Raw genomic sequence first — 24,751 nt, 5'->3', positions numbered from 1 at the left:
ACATGCAGCTCGGTCAGTAAGCAGCTTTCTCCACACCAACGTAATTTCCCTGTGACACTTGTGTAAATAACAAACATAGCATCCGAGGAAGACTTCACTATTTTATTCTCAGTTGCTTCGCTTTATTTCCAGATATTCCAGAGTTGTTGTTGTATTTGTTTCCTTAACTTTCTATTGCGATATGCAGTGGAACTGTGCTGTGGCTTTTCCCTCTTACATAAAACTTTGATATTCTGTCAATGTAAAAGCGCATATATGAGAATGTGAGGAACCGTCAATATTTTTCATTGGTGTGTTTAAATGTAAAGGTATAGTTTATAGTGGATGTGCTTTTCCCACTGTAGTCCCAGAAATGTTGAATTCTTTCCGCTGTGTTGACTTGTTGTTGGGCTCAATCCTATGATGTTTGTTCTCTGGTCTGTTTCACGCACATGCGCACTCCTCAAAAACCTGTTAGAATGCCGCTTATGTGTTTACATGATCACATTAAGCTGCGATCTCGAGGATAAACCTATGTGTGTTAAACAGCTTTCTCTTAATCCCTTAAACAGCGTAAGAAAATTTTATTTCTCATTTACATGACGCTACTGAACCACGCTTTCTGCAAAAACCCTGAAATAAACCATTTTTTAAGTGCATGTAAACGTGGTTTTGTCACATACCTTTTGTGGTAAACATATATATATATATATATATATATATATAATATATATTTATATATATATTTTTTTTTTTTAAGTTAAACATATTATTTAATATAACTAAATCAACCTGAGTTACACCAAAAAAAAGTAATTTAGTGCTTCAGACCAGGTCAGTTAGATGAAATAGCTCCTTAAGGTAACAATAACACATATCCACTTTTTACAGTACAAAGAATTCCAGTGAATGATGACATGTTAATTTGAAATGATTATTGTAATGATGTTTTCAAATTAGAACCAGTAAATGCCATGGTTTGGCTTGTTAAAATATAATGATTCATGACAGCACAGATGTATGCACTTTAAACAACATAGTGTCCTCAGATAATCTTTCACACATCAATGAAGATCAAAGCTATATTAGTGTAGATTCTTATTTTCAACAAACGTCCTGGTTACTTTCGTAACCTCCGTCCCCTGATGGAGGGAACGAGAAGTTGTGTCGATGTAGTGACACTAGGGGTCACTCTTGGGAGCCCAAAACACCTCTACTCTTTGAAAAAAGGCCAATGGGAATTGGCGAGTGGTATTTGCATACCACTACCCTGAACATACGGGTATAAAAGGAGCTGGTATGCAACCACTCATTCAGGTTTTGTGCTGAGGAGCTGAGACAAGGTCCCGGCCATTTCAGCAGGTAGTCCAGCGTTGTGGCAGGAGGGACACAACGTCTCGTTCCCTCCAACAGGGAACGGAGGTTACGAAAGTAACCAGGACGTTCCCTATCTGTCACTCACTCGACGTTGTGTTAATGTAGTGACACTAGGGGTCCCTTTACGAAATGCTACAACTAGCTGAACTGTGTTACGTGAACTGGCGGTGCGAGACGTGCAGACCAGTGTGTGCCTTGTAGCCAGCGCACCAGGCTGACACGTAACCTCCCCCAACGCTGTTATGAGCGTCAAACGGCCCTTCGGGGACAAGTCAACTGCCCAAAAGATAGGGACAGGCTAGCCCAGTCATGGCCTCTTATCCTCTTTTTTCTCTCCCCAAAAAAGAGTGAAATTTGTTAACCGACTGGGGCCACCAGTGTCTATGTCGCGGGGGTGTCACTCCCAAGGGGAAGACACCACGGAAACCACACCCCGCCGGGATGGGGGGGTGGGGGGGGTATTTTGAGTGGAAATACATCACATGGTCTTGCCGAGCCTTGTCGGAAGTGTGTCATGTGGAGAAGTCCCATGGTAGGTCCTACCCAACGGGGGAGGAGTTTCTACAAACATGGTGACTGGGGCAGAGGGGCCTCTGCCCAAGGAAGACACAGTTTACCAACAGGGAAATTATTTAGTGGAAGATATACGTTGCATGGGGTCACCTATGAGGAACCAACACATGCGGAGCACCTACCCCGGTACAGGGCTTAGTTAGCACATGTACTGAGCCGGCAGCAAGTTTCTCCGCAAACTTGTCTGCCACAGGGCTAGGAGGAAGTCATCCAGGGAACACACTTTGTGAACACCACTGGGAATCAACAGCGCATGTCTTCAGCTCAAGGGAGGTGAAAGGTGCTATGCACAAGCGATACACCTGGCCAGCTGTCCCGGACTTACCTGTTCGTACCTAGCAAGACACGGGACGAAACCGGCTCAACCCGGAGATTGTAGAACCTCGCAAATGTGTTGGGTGTTGCCCAGCCTGCTGCTCTGCAAATGTCTGTTAGAGAGACGCCACTGGTCAAGGCCCAGGAGGCCGCCACACTCCTGGTAGAATGGGTTTGTAGCCCTGCAGGAGGCGGCACGTCCTGAGCATGATATGCCATTGCTATGGCGTCAATGACCTGGGCGGGGTGTGGTCTCCTACCCTCTTAACGGAAGTGAGCGCAGTCAGGAGGGCAGTCTTTAAAGAGAGTGCCTTAAGCTCAGCTAACTCCAGGGGCTCAAAGGGGGCTCCCCGTAGACCCTGAAGAACTACAGAGAGGTCCAATGAGTGAATGAGGTGCGGTCTGGAGGGATTCAACCTCCTGGCACCTCTCAGGAACCTGATGATCAGGTCGTGCATCCCTAAGGACTTACCGTCCACTGTGTCATGGTGTGCCGCTATAGCGGCTACATACACCTTCAAGGTGGAGGGGGACAGCCACCGCTCCAACCGCTCCTGCAGGAAGGAAAGCACCAAACAGATTGCACATCTCTGGGGGTCACCGCGGGTGGTAGGCCACTTAAGTCTTCCGTGTCCCTTCCAGGGGCCAGACATGGAGATTCCAGCGGTCTGGACGCGGGTGCCAGAAAGAAGGTCCTTCCTCAGGGGAATTCGTCGGGGGGGGGGCTGTTGCGATGAGCGTGAGGTCCAAGAACCACTTCTGGGTGGGCCAGTAGGGTGCTACTAGGACTAACACATGCTTGCCCTGGATCGATGGCCAAAACCTCAGCAGGGCGAGCAGAATTGCCAACTTCTCGAGGCAGTCGATGTGCCAACGTAGCCGTGTGCCCATTGCATACAGCACCCCAGCCCATTTTGGAGGCGTCTGTCGTAACCACGACGCGCCTGGAGACCTGCTCTAGGGGAACGCCTGCCCGTAGAAATGTGAGGTCGGTCCAAGGGCTGAAGAGGCGGCGACAGATCGGCGTGACGGCCACGCGATGTGTCCCACGGCGCCATGCCCATCTCGGGACTCGAGTCAGGAGCCAGTGCTGAAGCGGTCTCATATGCTCCAACTCCAAGCCGAGAAAAGAGATGCTCTGAACCGGGAGGAGCTTGCTCTTTTCCCAGTTGACCCAAAGCCCTAGTCGGCTGAGGTGCAAGAGCACCAGGTCCCTGTGCGCACACAACACATCCCAAAAGTGAGCTAGGATTAGCCAGTCATTGAGATAGTTGAGGATGCGAATGCCCACTTCCCTTAACAGGGCAAGGGCTGCCTCTGCGACCTTCATGAAGATGCGAGGGGACAAGGACTGGCTGAAAGGGAGGACCTTGTACTGATACGCCCGACCCTTGAATGCAAACCGCAGGAAGGGTCTGTGTCGAGGTAGAATCGAGACGTAGAAGTAAGCGTCCTTCAGGTCTACCGCTGCGAACCAATCTTGATGCCGGACGCTCACTAGAACCCGAGGGGGGAAGCCCAGCTGAGGTTTCCGCATCCGACTGGACGAGCCCGCTCTCCGATGCGGCACTCGAGAGCTCATCACCTTCGTGGGCTCCGAACAAGAGGTCGAACTAGCCCTGAGACGAGCCGGCGGACTCATCCGGAAGCCCGATCGGGGCAAACAAGCATGCTGGGGAATGGGAGGTCCGTGGAGGGATACCCAGCGGAGGTGGTCCCATTAAGGTCCCCAAATCACCCCCAGTGCTAGCCGTGCTGGCCACATACCCGTAGGTAGAAGGACTGAGGCGGGGAGCCGCTGGGGTGGCTTGCTTTCTTATGAAGGCAAGCCGCAATGAGGACATGACCCATCCATGAACGATGTTTCCGCGTGGGTAGTGCCCAGATACGAAAGACAGCGATCGTGACCGTCAGAAGGCGAGAGATAACATCCGCAACCAGGAATAACATACAAACGGAAGGGCATCTTTAAAAAGACGTTCAGTGTGTGCCGCTCTTTTAGAGAAATATACTCTTTTTAGAATATACTCTTTTATTTCTGCCGAAGCGCCCAGGGGCGTTCTCTGCAGTGCACCAGTGCAGAGGGGGAGAAGCCACTGAAATGCACCGTCCGATCCAGCAGAGGTGAATGAAAGCATTGGGAATTCAGCTCAGTGATCATCGACCGTTCGGCTCCGAAGAGAAAATCTGAATGAGTGGTTAAATACCAGCTCCTTTTATACCCGTATGTTCGGGGGAGTGGTATGCAAATACCACTCGCCAATTCCCATTGGCCTTTTTTCAAATATCAGAGGTGTTTCGGGCTCCCAAGAGTGACCCCTAGTGTCACTACATTGACACAACATCGAGTGATGACAGATAGGGAATCCCAGTTCACTTTCGTAGGAACTCGAGCTGCATAATCGCACTGGGACATGCCCTGAGTGTCACGTGATGCAATCATGCCAATTTTTTTGGCTGATAGCACTTAAGCGACGCCCCTAGGGAGCTACGTTATGGGCTCCATAAAGGCACTCGCTTCGCGCCATCGAGTTAGATTATTTTTTCTTCAGCGCACAATCTCGTCTGGCCCTTGTTGTTCCAATGACTCACATCGAAGAGAGGATCATTATTATTCTCCCTTTTAAGTGGCAACACAGGAGAGTGGCACTTTTTGAGGCTCACAATTTCTCACCACGAGGCATTATCCCCACTTGTTCCAGTTCCACGAACTCCAGATTGGAGCTCCGTATGTGGGGGCTGTTTGGGATTTCGGCTTTGTGTCTGAGAAGAATGGAGTGCGAACAGACATCGGATTCTTCTTCATGTTTTTTGCCCTCCCCTTGAGCGAAAGCACGAATGCTTTGAGGCCTAGCTCGGCGGCATGTGAAAGAGTTACCATGCATGTCTTGAGCCGTTAATCTATTTTAACCAATTGCGTAGCTTGAGCAAAGTCTTAACATATAGCATACAACTTCAGAAAATAACACCAGAAAGCTGTCTGAGAAAGTTTTGTAACTTTACTTGTAACAGTTTTCAGTTCTGAATTCTTTCTTGAATTTTGTAAAACTACAAACAAGACAAGAAAATATGAATGAACATTACATTAACTTTTACAACATATTCATTTGAATAATACAGTTTGCTTTGTACATAGTTCGAACATGTTCCTTTTTAACATTGTTTCAAGCAATATACTTATCAAGAAGTTACATTTAAATGAGATATACATTGGTATCAAATAGAAGTGAAATTAACATGTTTGATATAGCGCTAGTGCATAGCACATTAGCAAAACACAAATCGAGTGTACTTACAACAAAGATATAATAATAATCTAACAACTTCTTATATGTGTATAGAATCACTATTTAACACAAGTACAGCACTTACAGACATATATATTCAAGGCTTAGATGATGAAATCAACCACCGAAATGAGCTGCATGCATGTTAACCCTTGACTGCATTCCCTGAGGGAACGCCAAAGTAAACTGAACTGAATAATTATAGTGCAGTACCTTAAACATCCAGTAGGAGGCGGATTAGGAACACAAATGGGCATATACAACAGCACAGCCGTCGCTATTGAAATCGCTATATGAAAGAATTTGTTGTTTGCAGGTAAGGAAACAAATTGTCCCCTTTGTCCCTATTGTTTTTTTCTGTGTCATTCTGGGAGAATAAGACAATGGAGAAGTGGCCTCAGCCTTTCTCTCTCTCCCCTCCCCGTTCGAAGCGAACTGCTCACGGCGGAGGGGATCATGCATGAGCCCGGCTGCAGAATGAGGGGGCTGGAATAAGAGAAGATTCCACAACGGAGTGATGGCAAACCAACACGCGAGCACTTCGTCAGTGCCATTATTCTTTTGGGATGCTATCAAGAGATGCAAAGTGTTTTAACTCGTCTTTCACCCATTCGTGGACCACGCAGGCATTCTTACGAGACAAGAGACATGCACTGCTATCATCTGCTCAATTTTTCAGTGATCATGGATGTCGCTCTTTTCAGTCAGCTTTTGGATCTGCACACGATGGCTTTGCAGTCCAACCAAGTGCATCGCGTTAAGGAATGACTTTGAACTAATATCGGCTCAGTTTGGAAATTCCCTTGTTTTTTCCCCCATGACTCACACTGGGGAATGACTTGGTCAAGGCTACACTTTTGTTCGCGAGGGTGTTTCGCACTATGTGGGTACTATGCGTTGTTCCCCCATTATATTTTGGGACCGGTTTAGGTCTAACCCATTTTTTCAGTGTACCAATTTAGCTCAGTCTCCCCCATAATTTACATTGGCGAATGAGCATTGAATATTTTCAGCTTGGGTTTTGCCTCTGCCTCCATGACCAAGGGTCTCAGGGCATGCATAATATAACTCAATGTACCATAAAAATATGTCTACACATGAGCCTGATGGGCTTGCTGTGTAACGAAGGATGAGCCCCTATTCAGTGAACAAAATTGGACCATATAAACGTATCCATTCCTCTCCTGGATGAGTTCGCCATTGTACGTGCCTCGAACGTCCGACAACCAGAATATGGTTCAGTTTCCCCCCACAGCTCGCTGGGGAGTGAACATTGTACATTTAAAAAAAAAAAAGCTTCCCGAATTTAGCCTCTTTCTCCATGAACAAGGGTCTCGAGACATGCATAACATAATGTGGCGAGCCTGCTTGCTCTCAATTGCCCTCCATGTTCTCACATTCTTCCCCATTCTATGCTAGGAAAGATGGTTTATCTGGCTACCTCTGCAGTAAATACTTTCAGAGTGACTGCTTTTTATAAATGCCTGATTGAGCTCAGCCTCTGTCTCCATGACCAAGAGTTTTGGGACATGCATAACAGAATTCGATGTTTATCGAGCACAAGTGTACACAAAACATACAGTGAAAAAAAGCATCACACATTGTCCCCCCAAAAAAGAATGCCGTGGCCATTGTGGCGAACCAATGTTCTGAAATAAAGATTCCCCCCAATGTTCATACACTTTTCCTCATTCAAATACCAGGGAAAAGGTTTGTTCTGTCAGCATCCCTGCTGTAGATACATTCAAGGCACTCATCATTTATACCTAAATTCAATAAAGGCAAAAGCATTATCAAATTCCCTTCAACCAGCCACAGTATTAGAGGAGCGAAGGCTTCCCTCCGCTGTGCCGCTGGTTTGGGGGCAGTTGCCAAAAGTAAGCCAAGCATGCCATCTAGTGGTTACAGGTTGCACTGCAGGCAAGAGCCATGCATTAATCCCTCTGTCTGCCCATCTGTCGACTTGGCAGCAGCTGAAGGGCATTTCGAACTGGGCACTTCGAATGATAAAGCATGGTTATGTTATTCAATTCAGGTGAACTCCACTGGTGTTCACTGGGGTTGTTCCAACAGATGTTTCTGTTCGGGAAGCCCCATTATTGATTTGGGAAATTCATTCTCTCTTAGAAAAAGGGGCAATAGAGGAGATTCCCCCTTCTTAGAGAGAGTGCAGCTTTTACAGCCATTATTTTCTGGTTCCAAAAAAAGACGCTGACTTGCGTCCCATTCTGGATTTGAGACGTTTGAATTCAAACTAATGAAATGTCAGTTCGGAATGCTGACAGAAGCAAATAATGTCTCAAGTGCAGCCGGGGGACTGTTTTGTGACAATAGATTTGAAGGACGCTGTAACAGTGTTCATAAACAGAGAAAGCAGGAGCTGGGTGATCAGTTCATGTATCGTGTTTAATGCTAATGTCAAAACAAAAACAGCTTTCCAGTGGCAACTTAAATCGGGCTTTTCAGCCACCCACATACTAACTCAACTTTTTAGTGAGATCAGTCAGCGGGCTGGTGACGTCCGAATAGTTAGGCACAAACCTCCTGTAATAGCCAGCCAGCCTCAAGAACTGTCTTACCTCCTTTTTGGTCTTGGGCCTTGGGCAGGCTGCAACCACTGTGGTCTTATCAATTTGGAGGTGCACCTGCCTGTGACCCAAGTGGAACCCCAGATACCATACCTCCACCCATCCAGTTGCACACTTCATGGGGTTTTGTGTGAGTCCTGCCCATCGCAGCGACCTCAGAACCACCCTCAGATGCTGCATGTGCCACTGCCAAACATTACTGTATATAATGATGTAATCCAGGTAGGCAGCAGGGTACGCAGTGTGCGGTCTGAGGACTCGGTCCATAAGGTGCTGAAACGTAGCCAGTGCCCCTAACAAACTGAACGAGCTGTCGCTCTCGGAACCAGCAACACCAGGCTGGCCCAGTCACTGTGGGATTCTTCTATTACCCCCATATCGAGCATGGCCTTTAATTCTTCCCAAACCACTTTTTTTTGTGCTCAGATAATTGGTAGGGATGACTGCGTACCACTACCCCTGGGGTTGTTTCGATATGGTGTTTTATCAGGTTCGTATGACTGTGAAGGGGCGAGAACACGTCCGAGAATTCTCTTTGGGCCACGTCCGTGATTTGCGACGTTGAGAGATGGTCTCTGCAAGTGACCGGGGTGCAAAGCCTCATCTTGAACCAGACATTGATGAATGGAGGTTTGGCTGCAACCCAAATCCACCAAGGCCTGGTATGTACCCCCCTTAATACTTACGGGTATGCGGTACATCCAAGCTTGATCGGGAGTGGCCTGTGGCACGTTGGGGACCCAAATCAATGCCCTCACCTCTATCACCGGGCATTGGTCCTGGAAATGCCTGGGCTCCCGCAGCTCCAACAGACTGGCCCATGCTTCATGCCCTCACCTGTGGCAGTGGATCTGTCATCCTGGGGGCGAGAGTGGGGAGAGACAGGGAAAACTAGTTGTGCAGTTGTGCAGTCCCTGAAGCCGGGGAGCCGGTGTAGGATGGAGAACTCCCCGTTTCCAGGGAGGGTGATCAGAATGAAGGAAAGGGGCAGACAGACAGAGGGAAGGGGGGAGAGAGAGAGAGAGAGAGAGAGAGAGATGACGATGCCGCCATGTGGTTCTCGACCAACTGGACTACCCCCCGCCACCACAGATGCTTATTTTCATATTCAGATTGTACCGAAGCACAGGTGCTTTCACAGATTTGCTTTCGGAGGCAAAGCATATCAATTTTACGTCTTTCTGTTCGGACTTGCACTGGCACCACGTACTTTCACAAAATGCATGGATGCGGCTTTGACACCCTTGAGTCTTCAGGGTATCTGCGTTTTGATTAATCTCGATGAATGGTTAGTGCTAGCCCACTCTGAGACTTTGGCTGCCCAACATTGAGATGTCATTCTCAGCTATTTGAGCAATCTAGGGCTGTGTGTAAACCTAGACAAGAGTGTCCTGTTGCCAAGGCACGTCTGTCTCCAGTTTGCATTCTGTCATTCCGCCGGTGTCTAGCGATGTTTAGAGTGGGATGCGTTCTCCCTGTGAGAACATTTCACAGCCTTTTGGGACTCATGATTGTGGCTTCCGCTGTCATCCCCTTGGGCATGTTGCATGCAAGACCTTTTCAGTGCTGGATGAACTCCACAAAGGGACTTCAACCACTGACGCATGCGTTCCGTCTCTTCAAAGTGACACGTGGGTGCTACCGAACTATGGAAACGGACCCGCCTTCTGATGTCGGACGTTCAGTTGGGACAGGTGTGTCGCCGCAAAGTAATAATGACAGACGCCTCTTCCACGGGTTGGGGTGCTGTACACGAGGGTCTTCCAGCCTGTGGGGTTTGGACAGGCCAGCGGCAATATTGGCACAATAACTGTCTGGAGATGTTCACAGTGCTGCTGGCATTAAAGATTTTCCTCCCGGAGATTCAGGGCAGTCATGTCCTTATCCACGGTGTTCTACATCAATCACCAGGGAGGAGTGTGTTCTCATGCCATGCTGAGGCTGGCATGTCACACTTCTGTGGGCATGGGACAATGTGTTGTCTCTACGAGCCGTGCATTTTCCACATGAAAAACAATATATTCGAATAATATTATGACATTGACAGTTTGAAAAGTTATATCACCTGTATCACAATTGAGTCGATGTATTTAATATAATATTATACATTTTATAATGTTGTCATTGACCTTTAAAAAGGGTATTGCCTGAATTGCGAGGGTGTTTTCATTGTTCTCCCACAAACTGAAACAACCCAATTACATCGGATATAAAGGTTTTGACAACTCTGCACTCCCTGGCCACATCAAAATAAAACTGTATAGCGCATATTAATTGGGAATTTCTGTCATCTGTCAGCAGAATAATCTATCAAACTATAAATGCCCTCACCAGACCACATATCATCCGACAATTCATAGCGTATTTTTTCCTGTTGATGCACTCTCGCTGCAGAGAAAAAAATCAGGGTATCACGACAATTGCGGGGCTACACTGTGTTTTGATGTTTGATGATAGATTTTCTATCATCATTTTATTTTTATGTCTGTCTGTCTATCTATCTATCTATCTATCTATCTACTATATGTATGTCTGTCTCTATGTATGTATGTATGTATGTATATATATATTGTTGTCTGTCTTAGTTGACAAATAGTGGTTCCCTGTCTGCCAATCAATGAAGGAGATTTAAAAGAGCACTCTAATAAAACATGACATCATCCATAGCAGCGAGGTCAACTCCACCTTACTCTTACCTTAAGATTTCCTTACTAAAACTTGCTTTTAGCAGTTTTGTGAATAGGTTTTAAGCAAAACTCCTAGCTAGGAGCTCTTTGGAGAACTCCTATTGGTAAGATAAAAATCTTTGTGAATACATGCCCAGGAGTCTTAAATGCCAATCTATTTAAATGAAAACAAAGCTGCAAATGTTACTCTCAACCCTTTTTGTAATGATCTTGATATTCTTGGGCTGATAAACAGTTTGGCCTCGGTACGCTGACATGTTCAGCCAAGCATACATGAACATTTGAACATGGTGCATGTTCAAGTCAGTATTCAGTAAGACTTCACAGAAAAGTTCATTTGCAAGTTAAGTAAACAAATTTGCCTCATTCATTAGGCTGGCTGCATCAAATAGATGAAAATTTTCAGTCTTTGGACTGCTTTTGGTGGATTTCAAGTATCATAGAAGCTCAATAAGATGTTGTTTTGCTGGGGACTTCTAAGGTCAAATAAACCACTCACATTAAAATGTATATAAATCCCACTGACAGGTTTTGAAGTCATTTGAATGAACCAATTACTTACCAGCCCTTCAAATACAATGCATGTCAGCTCTTTTCCCTCTGTTTGGACAAACTCCATTGCTTGAAAGGTCTCTTGAAGTTTCTGTTGATTGCTTCCAAACATGCTGAGTCAAACAAGAGACAGTGAGGCAATGCCTCAAAGAGATGCCCATTCTCCTTCCCTTACATCTGTCTAGACGGGCTTGGTCTGGCTGTTCTCCCCTCAAAATTTGAAAAATTGCCTTTCAACCTTTTCCTCTTCCTCCTCATCTCGTGTAAGGGATTGATTTAGTGTTCTCATTTGTGGTTTCCTGTGTCTTCGCCACTGCTCCAACAGAGATGTGACCTCAGTCCCATACAGAGAACTTTTAGCCTTCATCAACCAGGCATGGGAATCCAGGCTCTCACTGAGTGCTTAGATTAATTATGGATATTAAGCCTACTCATTATGGGGTCTATGCATGGACAGTTTGAAAAAGCTTTGTCATATTTTTCTTCAGTAAAGATAAGGACTAGAATTTGCAAGATGTTACATCCAAGTCAGTGGTCCCCAAAGACAATCCAAAAGGAGCTGCAAACTGAATAATGTTGTTCCAAGCTTGCACTTAAACAACTTTTATATGGCTTGCCTTAGCCTATTTAGTTAGTTATATATGCTGTCCCCAAATTAAGTGGAAAATATCATAACTATGAGTACATGCATGACCAAGCGAAGTCATATGTACCAAAGGGATAAACTTAGTGTAACCCGAGTTGCCTCAATGTCACCCAATTTGCCTGGTTGTGACTATGAAGGGGCATTTCCACATTAATGATTTATTTTTTTCATATTTGGTGCTGTATTTCAATAATACTGTATTAAGGTGTTGAATATGGCAGTGCTTATAGGCAACTATTGTAAAGCTAATGACTTTTGGGTTTGCTTTATGCAAGTTAATTATTTGTTAGTTACCATGCATAAATCATATAGGTTGTGTAAAAGTGATGCCAGTATATTCCCTTATACGTATCCACTGGTATGAGAGCATTTGCCATCGTTCATTGTTTACTTGTTTTGGCTCCTTCCGTATTTTGTTTCCGACTTAAAATGCATGACAAGTCATAATAATGCCTGCCCAACTCAGAATTAGGAGCTTCCCATGTGCACTTGAAAGCAGCATTAGTCTTTTTGGGATCTCCCCACTCAGTCACTCAGGATTAAATTTCAGAACCTCATCTTTTCACTCTTTCTATTTAAGGGCCTTTAAAGCCCTGTAGTGCCCCTGTTATCTCAGTCTCAACCTCTTCACATTGTTAATACCACATTTACCATTAACCTCTAGAGTGGTCTTTTTTTTTCCATTGAAGGACTCCATACAAACAAAGATGTGAAAGAAGCATGACTTTACAGTATGTTAATTAAATTGAAAGCTTGAAACTGTCCTGTGAACTTTCACTCACAGATGTATTGCAAAATAATTAATTTAATCAAGTGCAGGAATGGGTTAATGTCATATTAGTCTTGTTAGATAGCTGAACATAACGTCTTTAGAAATTTTCCCTTTAGGCTGCGGCCTCACAAGATTTTGACTTTGTGTTTAATTTGGCTGGAGGTGAGTTTTTGACAAGAGGTATTACTCTCTAATTTCATCAGATTATTTTGGATATGTAGCAGACATTGTTTTATTATGCAGTAAGTAAGTGGTTGCTCACTTAACATGCAGTGGGTCACATTCAGAAACCATGCATATACACATATTTGTGCATAAAACCTGTGTGGGAATGTGTGCAGAGAGTGACGAATGACTGCACAGGTGAAGTTGTGCGTTAAGCCCATATATGGAGATGGTTTGGGCATATTATGCTAATTATCTGTGAGTTCTGGCCCACTCATTTAGAGTACTCAAGATGCATCTACATTGTAATTAGGGTAAGAATACATTTGTGTTCGTATGCTGAATCCAGCAGAAATGCTATACAAGAACATTTTCTACACACATAATTAAGAACATTTGTACACAATTGTTAGTGAATAATCAATTGTTAGACTAATTTGTTGTGGTTTACTAACTCTAAAACTGGTGTTTGTGATAGTATAGCCCACCAATAGTTTGTATGCCAGTTAAACTTTTTCTACATGACTACATTTTGGTAACACTTTCTATGAAGTCCATGTTTATAATGAATTGTAAAGGCATTATAATGCATTAGTAATGTCTCATAATACACCTAATAATATATTATAACTTCTCATAAATAATTGTAACCACAATTATAAAACAGTATAATACTTACCTATTCATCATTCTATCTTAGAGTATTATGCATTATAACACAAGCAACATCCAATTTTATCTGCAGAAGCTAATAATGTATTATATATATATATATATATATACTTTAAGTAAAGTGATGAAAGCAATGTCATTCATCACTAAAAATTATTAAAAATGGTAGAGGGCCAATATGGCTGATATCAAACACAGCAGAAAGAAAGAACAGACCGGTCATAAGGTATTTTGCAAATACTAAAAATGTTTTAAGTCACCCCAAGTTGGTCTCAAACCAGCAATCTTTTGATCTCCAGAACACAAAGCCATGGTGCACCATACCACATTGCCACAGGTTTTATTGTTGCTGAAAAGACATACCAAGCTGAGAGTCAGCAAGTTTTGAATAAAAAAGTATTCAAAATGGTGGAGAGCCAATATGGCTGATATCAAACAGCAGAAAGAAAGAACAGCCTGGTTATGATGCATTTAACTGATTAGCATGCTAGCTGATTAGCATGTTAAACTAATGTTGCCTATAAATAGCATTGCGATCAAATAACCTTATAAGACAGAAATGTAATGTTACACGTTTGTGTTATGGCTGTTTAAAAGAAGATTTTGCTTTTGTAACTTAAAGCAGGCAAAGACCACTTATAATATGATCACTTTTGACTGTTTACACTATACAACACTTACGATTACGATTAACTTTATTAGCTTCTGTTGTGTTAAAATTGGATGTTGCCTCCCATTTTCTTACTGGCAATGGATCAACCTGTTGGGTTGTTCTGTGCTGTAGCTGGACTCCCTTGATTCTGCCACAGTCAGTGTTTTAGTATTTGGTACAAAATCACTGTAGTCTGGGTTAGCAAGATTTATAAAGGATTTAATTTTCACTGTCCGTGAGGTTGTAAGAGGGCAGGACCTACAGTATTAGTCTAAGTACATCAGAAACTGGTCACCTTGGGTCCCTTAAAATAGTTTGTTCAGGGCTATATTTTTAGGGTCTGTATTTTAGCAGAGGTGGGTAGTAACACGCTACATTTACTCCGTTACATTTACTTGAGTAACGTTTTGGGAAAAAGATTTACTTTTAGAGTAGGTTTAAAAGTGGGTACATTTTACTCTCACTCAAGTACATTTCTAATGACATTTTTTAACTTTTACTTCTTTACAATGTGCGGCGTTCCTGTCATTACATTGCTGGGTTTAATTTTAATTAATGTGTAATATATTGAGAGATTATTGAATAGGACTTTTACGACAGCGGAAGTTCACACAGCTGCACGTGCTGCTGTCACAGACTGTCACTCAATCACTGCTGCAGCAAGTAAAACACTGTCTTCGCTCCGCACAGTGAAATAAAGAATAGTTTTGTCATGCAATGCCTTCATTTAACACCAAGACAAGGGGATATTTCAAGATTAAAATCACAGTTTCAACTTAAGGCAGCACACTGAGGTAAGTTTTGGCTCTAATGCTAACACAGGCTTTTCTGTGTGAAAGTGATGGTAATTTTCAGGGTGATTCTGTAACTGGGCTCTTATGACATCAGTTTTTAAGTGTTCATTTTTATATCAGTGCGGCAATATATCAGGGCACTTTGTCCCGCGTCCCGCATGTCATGAGCAGTATTTACGCATTTACCCTGCGCCCTTGCGGGGGTACTGGCAACTATTGCAGCTACTTCAGGCGGATTAAATATAAATCCATGTAAACATCCAAGTTAAGTGTAAATAAATGCCTTGGCTCTGCTGTTCACGTGATTGACAATTGGAGCGAAAACAGACAGCACTTCTGCGCGTGCACAGCGAGGTACGCGAGGTGCGTGCGTGAGAAATGTGCGGCGCGAGGCGATCATATGGCGAAGAGAGTAGCTGTGTCCAAAATCGTTCACTCATTCACTATTTAGGAAATTTGGTGAGTGAATTTGGACACTGACGTGTACACAGAGTGTCTTAGCTCTGGGGCTGTCACAGAAACAACATCACATATGAACTTTTCAAATACTTGGGCCTTACTTGTTATTCTTATTAAATAATATATTCATACAATAAATCTTCATTCTGTTTGTCATTTTTTATATATACTGTGTGTTAATATAAAGAGTAAACACATTTGATCAAATAAAGAGTACATTTTAAAATGCATCTGTATGTTTTGCCTCTCTATATGTTATTATGTTATTTTAATCAAGTAATGATTTGTCAAAAAGTAATTTAATACATTCAGCATGAAAGAAAACATTGCAGGAGTGAAGGAAGCAGTAAACTCCCAGCTCATATGTCTTCCCCGTGGTTGATTGTGGGCAATTAACCTTTGTCGAGTGTACATCAAATGTTCACTCGAAATTAGTGCATTGTGGGTAATTATGTAAATAAGGAATGAGTGGCTCACTCAGAATTCAGACGATCCTACAAAATGGCGGATACTCGAAATAGTGCATTATATAGTGGATAGGGGCGGTTTCAAACACAGCGAGTGTTCCACGACCGGGGTTGGTGCCCTACGCACTAGGCTGCATACTCTGCATTTAGAGAGCGGAGGTACTGCTGTATAGAACTAATGATTAAATACTTACGACACTGAAAACTGTAACTACACTGAAATAAGAATCCGTGCAGGACTTTGAAAGCTATGAAATAGTGAAAGAAGGCATTAATAAAGAATGATCTTGGTTTGGTTTCTATTTCAGCATTATATATAATGTCCTTGTGGGACATTTTCACTTTTTCACCGCAATAATTACTAGAAATGTTTCCAAACCTCTCTTATTGACAAATTCATCCAGATCTGACAAGAGCCCTTAAAGGGATAGATCCCTCACATCAGGGATGGCATGAGGGTGAGTAAATGATGAGAGAATTTTCATTTTTGGGTGAACTACTCCTTCAAAGTGATAGCTCAGCTATAATTTAATATTCTGTCATCATTTCTTTACCCTCATGATGTTCCAAACCAGTGTGACACTTTGCATTATGTGGAACACAAAATATATTAGACAGAATGTTAGGGACTGACAGTATCGCTCACCATTCACTTTCAAAATATGGAGAAAAAAAATTCAATGAAAGTAAATAGTGACTCAGGCAAACATTCTGTCTAATATCTCCTTATTGTGTTGCATGGAAGAAAGAAAGTCATATGGGTTTGGAACAACATGATGGTGAATGATAACAGAATTTCAATTAATATTAATAATAATTCTGTAATACATGTTAAATGTGTATTATGTAATGGAATGTAGGGAGTTAACGTCCATTATGTAATTTGTGAAAGTAATGAGTTACTCATTACTTGAGTACTCTTCTAATTGGATACTTTCTTACTCTTACTCAAGTAATTATTTATGTTTGTACTTTTACTTCTACTTGAGTAATTTTTTTTAAAGTAATTGTAATTTTACTTGAGTACAGTTTTTGACTACTCTACCCACCTCTGTATTTTAGTCATATGAAACAAAAATTTAGTCAAGCCACATAGTTTCCATTCTCACTGTGATATTTTCCATTTCCATTATTTTCCATTTTGTCTTAAAGATGTTTGATTCCTCTACATATATTTTTATTTCTTCTGAATTCCATTTGCATTGATGTTAAGCTTTGTAGACCAAATCAGACAGATCCTCTAACAGATACTCTGGAATCTAGAAACAAGCTCCATAGTGGCAGAGATGGGAATGAGATTATAAGGTCACATCTTGTTTGAAAATGCTTGAAGATGAGATGGTGGAATCTTCAAAAGTGAACACTGAATGAGCCTCATTTCCATCTGGCAGAGACTTATTAGTTAATTATGCACATTAGCAGGCTAACCACAAAACACAGAGAGCCTGCCAGACTACACTAGAGTCTTTTTAGAACTTCCTTATTACAGAATTATTGCAGAAGTGCAAGCATATGCTAAATGTTTTTTTCCAACCCTGCTAATACAGCAACATTTACTACAAAAGGTTTATCAAGAGATCTTCAGAAAAAAAACAAAAAACAAAAAAAAAAAAAACATAGAAGGCCTGGTTTGGCGTTATATCTTGAAAGTATTTCATGTTTGCTCTTTTTGATTGGTATGACCTTAGAACCAACCTATTAATCCAATCCATTCACTTATTTTCCTGCAGAGGTTTGAGACCTTAACAATGATCAGGGCTGTCCAAGTTAACATGTTAACACATGTGATTAATTAAATATGTTAAATGCAGTTCTCTTTTAGACAGTTAAGGGGGCGTTCAGATCAAATGCGTTTGTGCTATGCATTTTTAAAAGTTAAAGTTCTTTTTAACTTGAAACGGAATCTTACAATTTTGAAAAAAAACGAGATGCGATGCAATGGTCAAGACACTGTCTAGTGCATGTTTATATAGAAAGATTTCTAAAATTTGATCAGAACCTTCGCAAGAACACTAACGCACACACTCTCATACACACACAGAACAATCCTATGGCAGAGCTCCCGTTTATTAGTGAATGACAAAGAAATTATTTTTATATAGATTAAATCCAGATGGGACATTTAACAAAAGTGAAATGTAAAAAAGTAAAAAAAAAAAAAAAAGAAAAAAGAAAAAAAAGAAAGATAAGAAAATGCAGTATTTGTTAGACTGGTATAATTTAATTATCATACAAGCTCAATAAGAATTAAATACCATCTATTTATTTAATTTTTTTCAATGTTGCAAAGACCAGTGGAGGACTGCTGGCCAGAGGCAAAAACACATTTGTTACACATGTAAGAATAAGTCCATAAAGTGTGGGAAAATTTTCTTTTTAATCATTTAATCATTGCAGATACATTGACCATAGTGTTTTCATTTCATTGTTTGGTGACACATTTTTTGTTTTCTTTCCTTTTTTCATTTACTGTATTGTAAAATTAATGTGTTCTATACTACTGTATTTCTTATATGTAAATGTCTGTTTTATTAAATGTCTGCACATATGTGTTCTAAAAAGGTTCCTTTTAGACTGCCAACTCACAAGATTTTTACTTTTCATTTGGCTGCAGATGATTTTTGACTAGAGATACAGTATCTTACTCTCTAATATATCTAATATATTTACTATGAATATCTAGCTGATATTGTTACTTTATGCCGAGGAAGTAAGTGGTTGCTCACCTAACATCCAGTGGGTCACAATCATTAACCGTGCATATGCACATTTATGTTTACATTTAGTCATTTAGCAGATGCTTTTATCCAAAACGACTAACACAATGAGAAATATAAGCAATCTGTCATACAAAAGACAACAATATTTGCAGTATCACACTGATAAGTTCTAATCGTAGCTGGAGTAGTTCTGAAGACAGACACTAAAGTAAGAAACCGACACAGATTTTTATCTTATTTATTTTTTTATAGAAATCAAGTGCATTATGCTTGTGGACTGATTTAGTGCTCATGGAAGAGATGTTGCTCTTTAGCTGTTTTTTAATGTTGAAAAGGTCTCAACAAATTGGGTGGGGGCTGAAAGTGCATTCAACCACTGAGGAACAGAGAATATGAATGATCCGGAGAGCAAATTTATGCCTTGTTGCAATGGAACCACAATGTGCAGCTTATTCTTTGATCGCAGGGAGCGAGAGGGGACATAGACCTGGAGGAGTGAGTTGAAGAATGAGGGTGCTGTTCCATCAGCTGCCCTGAAAGCCAAAGTCAAAGCCTTGAATTTGATTTGGGCATCTACAGGTAACCAGTAGAGTGAGATCAAGAGAGGAGTGACGTAAGCCCTATGTGTTTGGTTAAAGGGCAGATGCACCACAGCGTTCTGGACCAACCGCAGTGTCTTACTCATGCTAGCGGGGAGGCCGGTCAGCAGAGCGTTACAGTAGTCCAGTCTTGATATGACAAGAACTTGGAATAGGAGCTGCGCAGCATATTCAGACAGGAAAGGGCAGATTTTCCTGATGTTTTAAAACCCGTACCTGCAAGACTGGAAGGTTGATGAGATGTGGCAGGAGACGTTTAGCTGGTCATCAAACATCACTCCCAGGAACTTCCTGGCTGTCCTGGTTGGCGTTAGTATATTTGAACCGTGTATCATGAGGTTGTGGTCAACAGATGAGTTGGAAGGGATCACCATAAGTTCTGTCTTGACATATCTGTGTTTAAAACCTATGTGCGAATGTGTGCATAGAGCGGCAAATGGCTGTACAGGTGAGGTTGTACATAAACCCCATATATGGAGATGGTTTGGCCATATTATTATTTGGGCATATTATTTATTAAAAAATAATAATAATTTGTCATTCATTTAATTGTTAAATCTCTGAAAGATTACCAATGCATTCTACACTATACCTGAAGTCTTAATAAAAATATAAAACACAAAAAGGTAGAAGAAAATTTGGGCATGAAAACCGAAAAGGGCATGGTGTCCTTCGGGCAGGGAAGTGAAGGTCGGGCTGAGCAGGGGATGATAAATCCAAAGACACAGAGCCAACTGGTCACCGTCTTGATCCTCACGGACACCTGGTGCAAGCTCAGAAAAGACCAATCTCAGTGCAGGAGACACACAATGCTGGATTTATGCCAGTAGTGGCAAGGGACAGTTATCTTCAGTTGAGCTCCATCATGTGCTGGCAGTCATGTTCCATTGTTGCCATCCTCCTAGCAGCTCTTCCTCTTGTCGGCCTGGACTTGGGCCAGAAGTAGGAAGTCCAGAGCAGTAATGATGTAAGGAAAGGTGGATCCTCTATCTCAGTGTCCTTTTATGCCTCCTACACACTACATGACTTTCAAAGATGTCGGATTGAGGTACCATTCATATTTCACAACTGTCTGTCTTGTCATGAATGTCGTAGGGTTTTCAAATTACACGAGGAATCGGTGAAAGGGGTGAACACATTACAAAACTTTTCACTATTGACGAATCCCTGACGACTCTGCCTGGACTCCAAATTATGTTTCACAACAGAGTACACGTGAGAACAAATGCATGATCATATGTTATGCATTTCAGAATATGATGTGAATGTTTTTAATTGCCTAAAGGCATCATATATTTGATTGGTTACAATATGAAAAAGTACCTCCTACTGAAAAATCTACCTATTTGCTTACCTGACTGTCCAAGAGAATTGGCAATTTCTCTTCAACTCTTCTCTTTCTCCACTTCTGTGGTACAGTTCAGAGGAAACATCAAATAGGCACTGGTGCTCCTGCCAATGTTCCACTAATTTTTCCTCCATTTCTTCGGTCCAATGAGACTTTCTTGATACCTCAGCCATGCTAGTTGATGTTCTGTTACAGGTACATCAGGACACCTCCCACTGAAACTTCCCTTGCCCCATTTCTTGCTCTTTCATTGGCTGTAGGTCAACGCTGCAGTTGTATTCAGTCAAAACACATTTCACAATTTGGAATTGCGAACAGGTCCAGATATTTAACATTCTAGATATCTCGCTGACATCGGCGATGCATCAGCGATTCTCTCAGATCATGTCTTTGATAATTCATACATTGCGTTCATCGCTCATGGGAGCGAGCCCCAATTTGCCTATGATTTCGGGCTTTTGTCGGCGATCTCCACAAAACTGTCGGCGAGTGAAAATCGGGCCTAAAATCGTATAGTGTAAACTCGGCATTAGGTGAGTTCTTTGTGATTTATGAACTATCATTGGCTTTACTTACCATATGATTATTGGTATTTGCTTATTTGGTTTGGCACAGAAAGTTTTTACATTTTTTTGTCACCGTGCATCTTTGGTTTATCAATAATAATTCTGTGAATCAAACTTTCCAATGAGCTTAAAGAAAAATCTGTTTATGTAAGACATCGGATTATTTACAGTTGAAGTCAGAAATGTACATGCACCTTAGCCAAATAGGTTTGTAGGCCTCCTTGCTCGAACACGCTTTTTCAGTTCTACCCACAAATGTTTCAGATTGAGGTCAGGGCTTTGTGATGGCCACTCCAATACCTTGACTTTGCTGTCCTTAAGCCATTTTGCCACAACTTTGGAGGTATGCTTGGGGTCATTGTCCATTTGGAAAATCCATTTGCAACCGAGCTTTAACTTCCTGGCTGATGTCTTGAGATGTTGCTTCAATATATCCACATAATTTTCCTTCCTAATGATGCCATCTATTTTGGGAAGTGCACCAGTCCTTCCTGCAGCAAAGCACCCTCACAACATGATGCTGCCACCCCCATGCTTCCACATTTTTTTTTTCTGAGGTCTTGGCTGATTTATTTTGATTTTCCCATGATGTCAAGCAAAGAGGCACTGAGTTTGAAGTTAGGCCTTAAAATATATCCACAGGTACACATCCAATTCAGTACACCTCCTATCAGAAGCTAATTGGCTAATTGTCTAAAGGCTTGACATTTTCTGGAATTTTCCAAGCTGATTAAAGGCACAGTTAATTAGTGAATGTAAACTTCTGACCCACTAAACTGTGATATAGTCAATTAAAAGTGTAAACAATTGTTGGAAAAATTACTTGTGTCGTGCACAAAGTAGATGTCCTAAACGACTTGCCAAAACTATAGTTTGCTAATATTAAATCTGTGGAGTGGTTAAAAAATATGTTTTAATGACTTCAACCTAAGTGTATGTAAACTTATGACTTCAACTGTATCTGTTTAACTGTGAAAATACAGTATTGTTCTGTGATTTTTTTAATCATGTAAAAGTTTAGTCACTGACAAGTGAAATACCCTTTAAGGATTACCTTTGTAATTATATGCTTTTTGAGAATATCCTTAAGACTGTTCATTTGCCAATGCAAAAAAAAGCACCTCTTGAAGACTTGTCTCCTTACTGTATACACCTCAACAGCACAATAACTTTAATAAAATTAAGTAATTTGCAGGTTGCAGTTTTTTTTTTTTTTTTTTTTTTTTTTTGCTGATAGCCATGTGTTTTCTCAGTTAATTATCTCCTGTACTGTGATACATTTGGCAGTTTGTCTGTTGCTCTACACAGTGTTTCTATATATTTGGTCTCACTTAACAAGACTCTTAATACAAAACAGCAGCAGACTGGCTCTTTAATACATTTCCCAGTGCTTTCCATAAATCACTCAAGACGTCATTAAAGTGATACATTTTGTTGTTGTTCCACAGACTATGACCACTTATCTTGGTAAGCTGCTAGTAAGGGTCTTAACTTATTGATCTTAATTTTACTAATGGCAAGTGATTCACAGCAGAGGAATTTGTTTAATGATTAAAACAACTGATTCATTGTAAACAGTGTGATCATAAGTTCACCTCAGTAAATCCTTCGATAATTCTCATTAACTTCAAATATCTTGATTTAGCAGTTTTAGGAACACTTGATATACCAGCTTTCCTGATTTGCACACTCACTAAAAACAAGTCCAAATATGTTTACTTCAAAAAACACATGACAGTACTATAGTGCTCCACTATATACAGTACATCTAATTTGTGTTGTTTTTGTGTGTGTGTGTGTGTGTGTGTGTGTGTGTGTGTGTGTGTGTGTGTGTGTGTGTGTGTGTGTGTGTGTGTGTTTTTCTTTTCAATGTGGACGGGTGAAGCAGACCCAAATTGATCCAACGATCAAATATCACACCACACAGTGGGAACTAACCAAATTATTCCTGCTTTCATAAACCATTACACAGCTCACTGTAAAATAAATGTATCCATCCTTAAAGGAATAGTTCGTCAAAAAAAAAAAAAAAAAAAAAGAATCTGTCATTATTTATTCAGGCTTATGTTGTTTCAAACCTATATGTTTTTGTTCTTCTCATGGAATATCAAAAATAAGAAAATCATCTTTACACTGATATTTCCCATACAACAATGGGCTGTCAAGCTCCAAAAAGAACATAAGGAACTATAAACACAAAGAAAATCAGTTTACGGGTTTGGAACGGCACAAGGGTGAATAAATAATGACAGAATTTTTTTTTTCTTTATAAAATATTGCTTTACTCTATCCTTAATTTCACAACCTACATTATGCAGCAAAAACATCTTATGTCAACCTGCATATTCCCCATACATGGCACACTACTCTACTGACACCACAGAGACTTAAAGCTAATCTAAAGAGACTACTGATCTGTCTACATGTGACAGAAAGTGTAGGAGCCTGGGCGTGGGACAGTAATTAGACGTAATGCAAGATTGATTCCTACTCAAAGGCAATGTCTTGATTAATGTCAGGCTCTCTGCAAACAGAAACATGTGTTTGTGTTAATCAGAAGGTCTTGTATAGTTGCTCTGTGTCTGGAGTGCTGTTTTATGTGTATCCTGGTGGGCTCTTTTGGCGATAAAAGTAACTTTCCTTAGTCAACAGCACTGGGTGCACCGTGTCATGTCCACAGCTTAAAGCTGTTACTCACGTGTTGATTCAATTTCTGTTCTGTCGCAGTTGTTTATTATGTACACTCTTAAAAAATGGAATGTGTCATCACCCAGGACAACATATCTGAGAAAACTGCTGCCTTGGAAAAATAAGGGAATCGACATGACAGAAGTTGAGAGAAATTGTAATTGTCTTCTAGAACTGTAATGATGACTAGCTAAATAAAGGCTGTGGCTACTGCTGTTTTGATTAAATGTCACACATGAAAAATGAAAAAAGCTATCGTCAGTGCTCTTGGAAAGAAGAATTGGCAGTATTCCCCAAGATTCATGGAATTTAAACCATCTCAAAAATTTATTCTGGCACACAAAAATGTCAAAATTACACTAGCCAGTGCCATTCTAATAGTCTAGTCAAGCTATTAAATCTACTTTATATGTATGGTTGGTTGACATGTATTGCTTGGTGCTGAATGGAATAGCTTTTTATTGTTATTTGTCTTATTACCCAGCCTTGTAAAGGAATCAATAGTAACACTACCTTAAGCCATGTTGTCTCACTGAACTAATTGCGAGTTGGAGAAAGAGTCTTCAGGATTCCAATACAATTATAAAACTGAGAAAAAGTAGCACTTCATGAAGCTGGTAGTTCCTATCCAGCACACAAAAGAAATGAAACAGTTCCCTCAGTGATTTGAATCAATTCTCTTTGAGCTATTTGGTAATCTTTTTAAGCTACATTTCTACATATATATATATATTTATATATTAGCACAAGTTAACATTTATTAGAACACAGAAGAGCATTGTCAAAATAAATATTATTATTTTTATTATTTACTACTGAAGTTTACTACTACTACAGTTTTAATA

The 24,751-nt window shown here is 41.1% G+C and overlaps 1 protein-coding gene across 2 annotated transcripts in view; it reads left to right on the top strand.

Annotated features, from left to right (window-relative positions):
- The window catches only part of LOC127419271 (EGF-like repeat and discoidin I-like domain-containing protein 3), a 291,255-nt gene that overhangs the window by 242,561 nt on the left and 23,943 nt on the right, over nucleotides 1-24,751 (top strand). The gene's annotated exons all lie outside the window — the stretch shown is intronic.

The sequence above is a fragment of the Myxocyprinus asiaticus genome, chromosome 3 (assembly GCF_019703515.2).
Source record: "Myxocyprinus asiaticus isolate MX2 ecotype Aquarium Trade chromosome 3, UBuf_Myxa_2, whole genome shotgun sequence".
NCBI classification, from domain to species: Eukaryota; Metazoa; Chordata; class Actinopteri; order Cypriniformes; family Catostomidae; genus Myxocyprinus; species Myxocyprinus asiaticus.
The sequence above is the reverse complement of the archived record's forward strand: the minus strand, read 5'-3'. Positions and strand labels throughout refer to the sequence as shown.